The following is a 14,322-nucleotide window of genomic DNA, read 5'->3' as shown; positions in this document are numbered from 1 at the left end:
TTATTATTATCATTATTATTGTTATTATTATTATTATTATTCTTAAATTATCATTTTTTTTTATTTATTAGTTGTCATTAATTATTATTTCTTGTTATTTCCATTATCATTATCATTATCATTATTATTATTAATTACTAATCATTATTATCAGCGTTATTTGTTATCAATTATTAATCATCATTATCATCGTTATTTTTTATTATTAATTATTATCATTATTTTATCAATAATTGTTATTTATTATTATTATTATTATCATCATTATTATTTCTTATTATTATTATCATTATTATTTTATTATTACCCCTATTATTGTTATTGTTATTAATTCATTATCATTTTTTGTTATTATCAGTAATTGTTATTTATCGTTATTATTTTTTATTTATTAATTACTATCATCTTTATTATTATTATTATTATTAATTATTATCATTTTTTAAAATATCAATGTTTGTTATTTACCATTATTATTATATCTATTATTATTTTATCATCATTATCATCAACATTATCATTATTACCATTATCATTGTTATTTAGCAGTATTACTACCGCTATTTATTTGCTACTATTATTTAGTATTATTGAAACTTGCATTTCTCGACATTTCTACCAACTTCTGCACACACATCGCATTTATTTCGCACATTTAAATGATAGCGTTTGTTATTAAATATTATTGCACGGTCATTTGCGACATCATATAATTTTTACCCGGGTCTTTTTATAATTACATATTTCCGTATTAGGTGATATTCTGGCACCCTTAGTACATCGTTAATCAAAATGTGTCTCTTATTCAAATTTAGAAGCCAAATTATTTCTTGCACTCAGTCCGTATTTTGACTTACCGGACCCCAAATCAAAGTCCGATTAATTCCTAATATTTTTGGACTAGACCATATTTTTTATCTCAATTTTTAGATCAGTCCATATTTAGTTTACCAGTCCATTCTTTTAAATACCTAGTCTAAAATTTGACCCGGTCCACAAATGGACCGGGTCCAATTCATTTTTTCAGCAAAAAGAGGGAAACCCTACCCTTCATCCCTCATTTCACACCGCCGCACCCCTTCCTTCCTCTCTCCTTCCCGCTTCTCTCTTCCCCACTCAACGCCGACTCACCCCACCACCGCCGCTCCTCTTCCCTTTTCCCCACCACGTCGTTCCTTTTCCCCTTTTCCTCCGCCTCACCTCCTCGTCCCCACCTCGCCGACGACTCCAACACCGCCGCCTACCCTACACCGCTACCCCACTCCACGCTCCTCCTCTACCCTACCTCTCTTTCTTTTCTCCTTTTTATCATCACCGCCGCTACCCCACTCTCCACTCACCGCTACTCTTCCTCCGCTCCACTACGCTCCCCCATTTCTTTCCATAAAAAGGGGAATCGAGAACAGAGTTAGGGGGGGGGGGGGGGGGGAACGAAGAAAAGATCTGGAATCTATAAAAATCTCCCTACAAAGAACAAGTTTTAACCACCTCAAATTTGAGAGAAACGGACAGTTTTCATCAACCGTGTTTAAAAATATTTTCTTGAAATCCAGCCGAAACGGGGGGGATTTTAAGTATTTTTTTTGAATGTTTTTTTGAGAAAATTATTCAATGTTTTAAGGGACACAATCAACCTTAAAACTGGATTTTCCCTTTTTTTCGGCGAACTTTGACCGTGACCAAAGGGGTTCGACTCACCCAACTCTAGTTTCGAAGTTGCTCATACGAGAGAGTAGATTCGAGACCATCGACACCCAGTTCACTGTACCCGAAGAAGGTAAAACTTTCTTCCTTTTAGCGTAACGCCTTTAATTTGGTGTTTTTATGTTCATATGATTGGTATTTGGTTGTGTTTGTTTAGATTAGTCTACAATTAGCTGTAATAAGTCTGTTTCAGGTTATGGGTGATTGACGATTGCATGGATTAACCTGGGCTCGTATTAGATATTTTAATTGCTCAAGTCTGTTGTGGGTTAGCATAATCCTCGGGAGTTCATTGACACTTGTTTATGCTCAGTTTTAATTAGTTTCAGACATCTATAACTTGTTTAAATAAAGTTAGTATGATTTAACATGTTATTGGTATAGTCTATGGGTTTTGTTTGATATTGGAGTAGCTTGGGAATGCTATGTTGGTTCCGTTAGCTGAATCATGGTTCTTTATTGACTCGTAATTATGAAAACATGACTAGTTTAAATTTCAATAATGTGGAGGACATTACTTAGTCCAGTCCAGTTTGAAGATGTCATTCTAATTGATCTATTTTTTGTGTTTAAATCCGTATGATGAATCACCTGCAATTTTGTGGCATATTTGGTCAAGACCTTCAGCCTAATACTTAGAACTATAGATGTTTTATTTGTATCATGTTGTACCTCTCCCCTCTCCTCTGAGGTGTTCCTTTATTTCTAAGCATTTGGTAGGTGTTCATGTTTGTTTAAGCATAATTGGTTTGTTGTTAAACCCATGTATAATTTAGACTAGATTAGTTGCATTCAGCCGCTCTATGCTATGTGATCGACTGCTGGCAGTAATACGAGTCATAGGTTATGTTTTAAAAAAAAAAAGATTAAAAGCATTAGGAGCATAATCGTAGTATCTTTAGATATGTATAAATGACCTGCTAAAACTGGCAAAGTGCTCAAGATTTCTTATTTGCTAAAATGTGATAGACATACTATATGATTGCCCCCTTGGACCTGTATGAACAGCCCCTGTTTAATGTACCACTCTTGGTCATAGAATAATTCAGTTTCTTTTTCTCAGTTTTTCCCCTCTGGTTAACAAGCTAATCTGAAATTTCTAAACATATGTCTACGATGGTTTTAATAAGATGTGTGTGTTTAAACTGATCTAATTCTGTATGCTTAAATTCTGTAATTTATTTAAATGTGCTGCTGTGCCTCCTCCTACTTGCTTTTGCATTCCCATGTCTAAATGTCACCTTAGCCTAAGATCTGCCTAGGAATCATGTCCATTGACGCCTTCATTACAGTTGTGAATGAATGTTTATCATTGAACCAAAATGCTGACCTTGCATTTCTTGCATTATACTATCCTCAGCTCTGAAACCTGATTTCCTTAAATCACATCCCATCTCTTCTTGCTTTAAGCCATCTCTGCATCTTTTTTTTTCCTGGCTGTGCTAATCCAATCCTTATTTGTTTCTGCTTTGTTGCACTTTTGGCTGCTATGTTTAGTTGTTGGTTGCGGCATTTTAAACTAAAGTTTTAGGCTAGTTTTGAGGTCAAATATCGTCACTCTTTAAAAGCATGCTGCTGTTGAGTTGTACCACCTGCTACTATGTTTGAAACCTGTTTTCTGCCATAATTAGTTGATGGTTCAAAGTGTTATATTCTTGGCATGCCTGCTCATTGGTAGATGAGTACAACATATCCGCCTAATTGTTAAAGGATCCAGCATGTATATATGAAGACGTAGTAGCTATCTGGACTGAGGAATACTAAAGTGTGATGTTGTTTTGTCGGTTATGTTATTCTGCTTAGCGTCTCCCAGTTGCTGCCTCTTTAGATATATTCTCGGTTACCTTGAATTTTCACAATGTCCTGTATACATAAAATGACTTCCGCTGCATTTGTTAAAAGTCTCCTTCCTTTTCTTGTTTGTTTGGGAAGCTGTCACTAAGTTAACTGAAGTAGTCCCCTGTTATTTTCAAATTATTAAGCGGCTAACAGATCGTTATACTTGATAATCATATCATGGAGTATTGAATCACCATCTTCTGCCTCCCAAATTGTCCCGTGAAAGACTTACGAGTATAAGATCAAATCCGTAAGGCCTACTGTTAATTTTATGTATTTGGTGTGTTTTGATAATAAACAAAAGATCAATGGTATGGCCATTTATGCCTACCTCTATATACAATATGGATCCTGTTAGCTTTGCGTGCTATCTAAGTGTGATTAGTAAAAACCATTGATATGAGCTGATCTAGGTATGTACCAGTATGCTGCGTATTCTTGTCTTGTATGCCTTGTTTGTGGTGCCATTTATGCGTGGTTTCCAGGTGTCAATTCCCTCTTAGCATGATTCAGTTGGGTTATTTCTGCTCCTTTACTGTTTGATGTTCTCTAAAGACTGCCCGATGATATACAGGGTATACGTATTTCTGTACACTCATAAGTATATAAGAAATAGATATACTCAGTATGAGATAGATGTACCATTTTTGTGTTACGTGAATTAACTGAAAATAGATCAGTAACTGTGTGTTCATTCATGTTATGCGTGAATTTAAAACCATGAACATCCTCGGGTAAATTCCCTTGTCGCTAATCTTTATCTTTTCTTTGCATGTACCCGGAGTCGAAGAGTCTTACTTTGAGACTCGACGTCATCCCGCACAGGCTTGGAATGCACATTTACTCCGTCATTCACATCTTCCACATTCGGTGTTGGGCCAAAGTCCAATAAAATCCTCTTCTTGAGTCAGCCCAATAGCAAACAGATTGCAGCAATAGTCCTTAAAAAATGGACTGGTCCATTTGCTCCTCTTTCCTTCTATTTTATTTTTTGTTGTGTATTTTTTATTTGCTTTGTATGACTAACATCTTATCTTATTTTATTAACTTAGATAAATTCTAGTATATTAAGGGTTGTAGTTTAATAATGGGTAGTTAAATCCACAAATTACATTCACTTCTATTTTCTAAACTATTTATAGTATCTATAACATTTATTCGAGTAATTGATTTTCAAATAATATGACTATATATTTTTGAGTTAAATAAATCATCTTTCATTCTTACTATTTCATGAATTTCAAAACGTCGTTAAATAGGAATCCAATTATATTTTATAAACATTTTCAAGATTTATCCAATTATACCGAAATTGGTTAAATAAAGAGTGATAAAAAATAGAAAGAAACTTATGGACTTTTTATCATATTTAAGAACATAAGTCTAGGCATTTCTATACCACCATATTCATATAACATCATTTTTATCTAAAGATAACATTTGACAATTCATCTTTTAAAAGGCTATTATTCATAGGCAAATTATCCTATTTTCTACAAAATCTTATTTTTCGAATAACATTACTATATTTTCATTTAAGGTCTTAGCAATATTTTGAGTCTCATTTAACATTTAGAATCTTCTTTTACGCAAATTATTACATTTTCTATAAGTATTATTTTAAACAACACTATTACACTTTCGTTTTAAAACCTTGACGACATTTATAAGCCGTGTTTACAAAAAATAACATTAGAAATATTCTTTTATACAAATTATTATTTTTTATACAAGTTCTATTTTAAATAGCATTCTCACATGGTTATCTACAACTTTGCAAAGCTATTTCCTTTCCTATAATAATATATTTACACTTAGCCTAACTAATCATAAGTCCGGTCGGTTAACCATTGTTAATGGGTCTTAAAGGGTGCCTAATACCTTCCCTTTAGACTAATTGAACCCTTACCTAGAATCTTAAGTTTCGCAGACCTTAAACAGAGCTAACTTTAGAAAATAACTTTAATAAACTTTAGGTGTCCTAATTCACCATAAATAATTAGGTGGCGACTCCTTAACACAAACAAAAGCAAAAACAGGAATCTCCAATACGTCATACTTCTAAATTTAACTTCTCCGGGGTTAAAAAGGGGTGTGACACACTCGCCCGCCACGTCAGCACCACGTCAGCGCCAAATCAGATTTCTTTTAAATTTTAAATCTTAAATTATTTTTCTTTTCTTTTAGTTAATTTATTTTTCCCTTTATTGTAAAATATAAATAACCCCTCACCCTCCCCCCAGTGGCGGATTTAGAATTTTTACTCAGGGTGTTCGGAAAAATAATTGAACCTAAATATTCACTGTAATATATGTTTAGGGTGTTCAAAAGTTAATATATGTACATAAACACATAAAATTTACCCTAAATATACACTGTTATTTTTTGTCCAGGGTGTTCGGGTGAACACCCTGGGCTCTTGGTACATCCGCCCCTGCTCCCCCCCCCCCCCCCCGCCACCCTTCTTCTTCTTCATCTTCTCCATCACTAACCCCTCAACCACTACCCCATCACTAACATCACCCAAATCTCTTTTAAACGTCCATTTGAAGGGCAGTTCGTGCAATTTCAATTTCTCCAATCCATTTGAAGGGCAGTTCATGCAATTTCTTCATTGTTTAATAACAATGAAGAAAATTTCTCCAGTCCATTTAAAGGGCAGTTCGTGCAATTTCTTCATTGTTTAACAACAATGAAGAAAAATTATCCAGTCCATTTGAAGGATTGTTCGTGCAATTTCTTCATTGTTTAACAACAATGAAGAAAAATTATCCAATCCATTTGAATGGCAGTTCGTGCAATTTCTTCATTGTTATTAAAAGTCCATTTGAAGGGCAATTCATGCAATTTCTTCATTGTAGTTACGTATTGTTTCTTAAACTTGGACGAATTTGAGTGTAAGTGAGACGAATTTGTCGAGGAATTGGATGATTTGTTTCTCAATTCAGTTTTTCCGGTGGGGGTGGTGGTGGGCGTCGGGGCGAGGGTGGCGTGAAGGTGGAGGAGAAGAGGGAGTGGGGTAACGTGGAAGGCAGCAGTGACGGGGGGTGTGGAGGAAAAGAGGAAGATGAGGAAGAGGGGGGCGGGCGGAGGCAGTGAGGGTGGGCATGGAAGAAGATGAAGATGAGAAAGAGGGGGGTCGGGGGGCGTAGAGGAGAAGAGAAGGGGGTGGGGTGCGTGGGGTTAGGGTTGGGGATAGTAGTGGTGGAGGAATTATTTAAAAATTATTTTTATTTTAATTTTGGCTTCACTTGCCTATTTTTGAATTATAATTTTTATTTTTGCCACATCAACTTCTAAAGGGTAATAAATAGCACTTTTTTTTTTTTTTTTTAAAGCAACCACTAAGCAATGCCTAGTGGCTTTATTTTATTACTAAATAAAAGAGCCTCTTTGCAAAGTGTTTCGACAGAAACATCTGAACAAACAAAACAAAAGCAAAAGCTCAACAATCTAAAAAATCTAGCTAGAACCAAGAACCAAGAACTAAGAACAGAGAACAAATCTCTCTCACAGCAACTCAGTCTCCTAGCTTAGCAATCAGGTATGATTCTCACCCATTTTCATTCCTGTCTATTTTAGTATGAACTGAACTGAAGAAAAGTACATGGTGTATAATATATTAGGTGTGTAATGGGTCGTCTGTATAGTTTAAGTGTGAAAATGACTTTTGGGGACAAATTTATGGGTCAATTTATGTCTTTACCCAAGAAGAATTGGAGAAGAAGAAAAAGATAGAAACTAACGAAATGTTGAGGAAGAAATCCAAATTCTTTTTTCTTATTAATCGAAAAATCTTCGAGAATTAGTATTAGCATATGTTTGAAGTTTGATGGATAATATATCCGTTTTAATTGTTCTCTACTTAAATATCAAATTTTGTTTTCTATAAAAGAATCTGATTCATGACGTGCATCTCATCTACGCATCTCGTGTTACGCTCTTATGACTAAATCAGAGAGCATTCCTAAGTCAAGTCGGCTCTTTTTCCTTTTTTTTTTTTTTTTTTTGGATTGAGCTAAAATAATTGAGAGGAGAAAATGGGAGAGAGTTCTTTTTGTATGGTTGGCATCCCGCATGGCTGCATCCCTTGTAATAGAATTGGGTAAATAATTACGCCGGACGTTTTTATCAAATCGCGTAAATTTATTACACTTAAGTAATATAATGAGGTTAGAATTTATGTTATTATCCATGATTAAATGTTAAAAATTTATATACAAACATAAGCCGTGCATAAATTGATTTGGTATAAATATTGGGTCAAAATAGATTTTTTACTAAATTCTTAACTTTCTAAATCAAATCTGAATGAATCATCTTTGGAGATTAGATGGAGTGAAAATAAAGAGATATCGCGCATGGATTTCTATTAGCATTTCGCTTTTATCTTTTTATCCACTAAAAATACAATTGACATTTTTTTTTTCTCTTCTTTTTCTTTGTTGTGTAATCCTCTTTTTGGAAAAGTAAAAAGCACACCTCCTTCAAGTGGGGTACCTTTGCTCATCAGTAGATAGTTATTCGCTGGTATCCTCATATAAATTTACAATAGTTAATCAATTTAATGAGGTAAAAATGTGTGTTAATTAATCATAATTAAGTATTAAAGACTTATCTACAAATATGTATCATTTATCTATTGGCTTGATGTAAGCATTAGTTATCGATAAGTTTTTACACTGCTCTTAAGTGTGAAAGTCCCGGTGTAGTAATAATATTTGATTACCTAAAGAATACTCTTTCTTTTTATTTTATCGGGCACTTTCTTTTTATTAGTGTTTCATTCTAAAAGGAACAACATATTTTTATATTTAAAAATATTTTTATTTTATTTTAATCATAACTTTTATAGTTATAACAATATCATGATTTTAACATCACATATTTCAGAAAAAGATTTTTTCTTTTAATAATTTGCCGTGTCAAATCAAATTTCGTCACATAACAAAAGATGATCGAGAAAGGAAAGATTGAGCCTTTGGCAATGATTAGTCTTTAATAGCAAGAATGGAGTTAGAGTTCGTTATTTACTTCATCAACCAATTCTAATAATATAGTTGTAAAACAAGGAAAATGTCACGTCACACGTCTTAATCTGCTTGAAAATAAGTTTGTTATTACTTGATCAAGCATTACCAATGGACTAGACTTAATATATATATATATATATATATATATATATATAATGATTCTCAACTGCCCATGCTTCCTTTTAGAGCTAAAATCTCATAATTTCATTTTTGTCTTTTCAAATCATCAAATGCCTGTTGCAACCTGCAGTACTAGTAATAATGTGACATGCCATATTTTCATGTGATGTATTCTAAAGTCATCTCTTTCATCCAAATTGGAAAAGTTAAAACGGAGAGTTTTTTTACAATAATCACTTTGGTATCCATTGCATGAAAGGTTATCTCGAAACAATATATATGCCTGTGCATAGTACGTAATATTGTGCAGGTATACTCATTAACTTGACCTTGAAAGAATAGCTAGCTCCAAGAAATTTATTCAGGGCTTGTTTGGAAAGCCTCCCGGGTAATTAAAATTGAGTGTAATTACACAGTTTGATCTGTTTGTTTGACCAAGTAATTACACAGTTATGTGAAAATTGGGTGTAATTACACTCTTCAATTCTCGAAGGGGGGAGGGGGATTGAGAATTGGATGTAATTATATCCTATAATTACTAATTACAGGGTTACTTTTTAGTTTTTTGCTTTTAAATCAAAGTTATTAAACTTGATTTGCTCTTTAGGACCTGTTTGGCCATGAAAATTGTTCATTATTTCCGAATTTTTCACTTTATTTGAAATCATAGTTTGGCTATGAATATTCCAAATACAATTATGATCATGAAGTTGTATTTGAAATTTAAAAAGCACCTAAAATTATATTTTCACTTTTTTCCCTTATTTTCATTTTTAGTATATTCAAAGTATCAGATATTCTCCGCAAAAACTATAAGCAAACGCACTCCAAATTCAAAAATTCAAAATGAAGTGAAATATAGTAACACAACTACAAATTCAAAAATTCTAAATGAAGTGAAATATAGTATTTGATTTTTATGGCCAAAAATATCTCCGTTTCAATACAAACGTAGAAAACTAATCGGCACTTTCTAATTAATTTCTGAAGCTAAAAAAAAATGTAACCACTGCATGCATGTTAATAGGAACTTCTCGAATCTTCATCCTCTTCAGTTATCAACGGCTCAGATCAACCAGCACTCCCTTCTCCTATACCAAATCTACGGTTCCTATTATTTATGAATAAAACTAATACTAATTCGCACTAATTTTCTCATTTTCTGTATCTATTTTTTTTTTCTGCAAACCAAAGTTGTTGTTAAGCTTGGCTATGAAGAACAATGGCCATCTTCTCTTGTTGATGAAACTTGATTTGCTTAGCAATGAAGTATTCTATTGCCTTCTGAAACTCCTCATTGCTTAACTCATTTACTTTCTCAACTGTCTCCGGCAAGAACTCGCCTGAATTTGTAACTTCCGGCTGGAATTTCTCCGTCTCCGGCAATATATCGCCGGAATTTGTAACTTTCCGGCAATAGTTTGCCGAGATTTCCTCCACATTTTGCTTAATCATCTTCTCTGATTGATTTACAACTTTCGGTTTCATCAATGCTTTGTTTGTAGTAACTATTTCCGTTTCGTCGAAACCGAACAGTTTTGCCTGATTTTTCTCTTCAAATATCATCTGTCCATATTTGGATCCACATAATACCTGATTTTTCCCTGTAGTTTCTTCAAATATCATTTGTTTATACGCGGAACCCGAGAAATCCTGATTTTTCCTTGTACTTTCTTCAAATATCATCTCTTTATATTTGGATCCACATAATCCCTGATTTTTCACTGTGTTTTCTTCAAAAAGCATCTGTTTTCCACATAATACTTCATTTTTCAGTGCTTTCTCGTCAAATATCACCTGTTTATATTCGGAACCAAATAATGCCTGATTTTTCACTGTGTTCTCTTCAAATATCATCTGTTTATATTCGGAACCAAATAATGCCTGATTTTTCACTGTGTTCTCTTCAAATATCATCTGCTTATCTTCATACACAATCTCTCCATCTTCATGGAGAGATTTTCGAGATTTCAGTTGAAAATCACTCGAAAACTCGGCATTTTCGAGAAACGAAGAGTGATACATTTCAGTTGCGGCGACATTATGTAACTTGGAAGAGTTGAATAGGATAGTGATGATGATGAAGTTACATATGATGAAAATGAATACAGGACTAAGCATTACTTCAACGATTTGAAGGAAATACTCGCTGGAAATCTTCAATGCGAAAGGCAACTTAGTGAAAATCCATAACAACAGAATAAACACAAAGCAAAACTCTACAACGCGAAAAAACTTCGCAACGCATTTGAAACTGTGAAGTTTCATAATCGCTGCATTATTCTCCGTTTTCACACCGTTAAAATCGCAAGCATCCATTGAAAAAAGGTACGAATTATGCGAGAAAATTTAACAATTCAGAACTAGAATTTCAAAATTTCGGATAAAAACTTTGAAAAACAGAGAAAACATAGCATTATTTGCAATGGGACGACGAAGGTGAAGAATCTAGAATTTGAATATCAAACATTGAATTTTCCGAGAAAATTCGAAAGAAAAACTGAAAGAGCAGAGAAAATCGAACAATCCAGAACTAGAGCTTCAAAATTTTCCGAGAAAATTAGAAAGAAAAATAAATAATACAGAGAAATAGTGGTATTAATGCAAAAAGCAGAGAAATGGCTATGACACTTTTTGGTTTATTAGTGAAAAAAAGAGGAGGCTTGGAAAAGGAGTGAAGATTTTTAGATTTATTTGCAGTACAATATAATAGGTTTTGGCGTTTTCTTATATAGTGGTGCCAGTCAAATGACGGAATAAGTAGTGGTACGGAGCAGTATTTTAAGAGGCGGGCCATAAGGCGGGACGTTTTATATATGTCTCGACGAGGCGTAAGTCTCGAGGCACGGGGCGTAAACCTCATGGGTATTTAATTTTTAATATTTCATAAAATAATATAATTATAATAAATATTTTTAAATAGGTAAGATTACATAAAAAATAAAAGAAAACTGTAAATAAATGAAAAAATAATATATTATATATATATAGATGTGTTTGATCCTGATCACAAAATACTAATTAAAGCAATCGATTATAGACCACTTACAATTTGTATTTATATATAACATAACTTTACAAGTATAAACAATACAATGAAATAAAAGCTATTATGAAATGCAAATTAACTCTAACTTCTTAACTTTCAAATAATGAAAAATCACAATTTCTTGAAACAATATTACTATCAAACTATCCATTTTATCTCCTTATAAGCAAACAATCAATAAAGCTTTATCAGTATTATAATTAAAATGTAACTCCTTCATGAATAAAATAAAATTACTTTCAAATAGAGAAATAATAAAGTATGACAATTTTGATACATAGGACAAAAAACCAAAGATAAGTGAAAATGTACAATTCGGCTATGTATTTTAAAAAGAAATATTAAGTGATATTCACCCTCACGATGTTCTCAAATAGTAAATATGCAATATTACGACTTGTTATTTGAGTTACACCTAATCTTCTTATTTCTATAGATGAAAAACTATTAAGTATCATTCATTTGTTAAAGAATTATGAGGGTCAACGATTATAATTAAAGAATTTAACATATAATTTGTGTAAGAACTGTTAGGCGAGCCCCGAGCGTTGGGCGTTAGGAGTGTTTAGGGCGTATAGTCGGGCGCTTAGGGCGTACAGTCGGGCGCTTAGGGCGTAAGTCTCACAGGAACTAAGCCCCACACGTGAGCCCCGAGGCGTTTTGCCAGTGCCCCGCCCCGGGGCGAGCCCCGAGGCGAGTCCTGAAATTGCTTTTTAAAACACTGGTACGGAGTAAGGAGCACAATAATTTTGTATTCGATATTCGAAATTGGCTTTAATAAATCGACAACTCGAGTCCCTTTAAATTGTTTCGTTTAGACACATTGACTATCTACCATATTTAACACAAGATAAAAAATTTGGTTCAATTTTTGAAGAAATTTTGTGTGTGCTCTGGAGCGTCTATTAGACAGTTACATTAATCATATAAATATGTCATCTCATTAAATTATCCATATTGTCTTCAATTGAATATGCTTGATATTTTTACGGCTTATTGATCTAATGTGTTTAATTAACACAAGTGACATATTTTAAGTGGTTAACTTATCTATGTAATTTATCATCCCCAGATCCCACTTGTGGGATTATACTGGTTATGCTGTTGTTGTAACTTATCTATGTAATTGACACTTAAGAACATGCGCAAAAACATTTAATTTAAAACGAAAGTATCTAATAGGAGTCCTTCATCATGTATTCAGGTGCTCAATTGGAACAAATTATGTTGAAAAGTCTAAATGAAATTTACTGACAAATTTAAGGCGTTATCTATGTATTAAGTTGTCAAAATTTACTGGCCTACTAATTAATGATTTCTTATCAAAAACTTCTCTAACCCATTAGCTAAAAGTTTTAGTTTTCGTTTGCCTCACTTTAAAGTTAAATGTAATAAAGCCTTAGAAAAAAGGTTAAAGGTATTTGGAATAGGCTGCGGATTAAAGGACTGAATTCAAAACCTCTAGGTGAAATTTTTTTAACCATTGCATCATTCTTGGTGGTAACTATTAAGTAACATTAGGAGTACTAAAATATGTGAAAATGCTACAAAAGTAACTATGGTTCATTTTCCTAACCTAATAATGTTGAATATTGTGAAATCTTTAGTTTACCATTGGGATACGTAAGTATAGCAACATGGAATGTTTGTTAAATATCCAAGAGAAAGATCTTCACATTATGGTGTTAATATTTTTGGGTATTAATCTACTCCATTTTGAGGTTTTATAGCCTTCCTCTAATCAAGGAATTATGGACTAGTGCAGTTCATCTATATAGCTTTTCAAACCTTATAAAGAAGATGAAAAGGATCTAAAGCTATTAATGTAATTCTTGGTCAAATGGTAAAGAACATATTCAATGATATTTTTTTGGTCCACTATGAAACATGAGTAATGTTATGTATATAGGGTCTTAAATACACGAGAATTCACTTTGACCTATATATCTACACTAGGTCGACTTGCAACTTATGAGTAGCTTTTTCTAGGCTACTATTTTAAGATCCTTTGTATACCATTCATGCATGACAAAGGAATATCGTATTCGTTCCATAACTAATTTCATCAATATCACTTCCAAAAACTGAAATTAGCTATGAAATTAGTGACCAATCCATCGCTATATTGTTCGTAACTAACAATATTTTTTGACATTCTCTCGTTAAATAAAATTAGCGACAAATTTTGTTGTTTAGCTATAAAATTTATCTGTCACTAATTCTTATTTTTTATTAGTGTATTAAATCAATATCATTTGTTCTTAATATTTAGCGAACTCCTTAATATAAATACATGATTCATACTAAAGCATCATATTTTACCGAACCTATAGGTAGCCTTCTAGCTCCGCTCCTTATACAAACTAGTACTACCATGGATAGAGAAAATGAGGAGTACTTGTAAATTAACCTAGAGGAAAAAGTAAATATCAATGTTTGATCAAGAAGGATTATCAAAAATGAATATTTATAGGTGTATCTATGATACTGTCAAATTATTGTGTTCAGTTGGATCTAATAAATATAAGCTATATTTCTCCCAGGTGTAAATTCAATCCAGTAATAAAACAATGAACT

The sequence above is a fragment of the Lycium barbarum genome, chromosome 11 (genome assembly GCF_019175385.1).
Source record: "Lycium barbarum isolate Lr01 chromosome 11, ASM1917538v2, whole genome shotgun sequence".
Taxonomy (NCBI): Eukaryota; Viridiplantae; Streptophyta; class Magnoliopsida; order Solanales; family Solanaceae; genus Lycium; species Lycium barbarum.
This window is presented reverse-complemented; position numbering follows the sequence as displayed.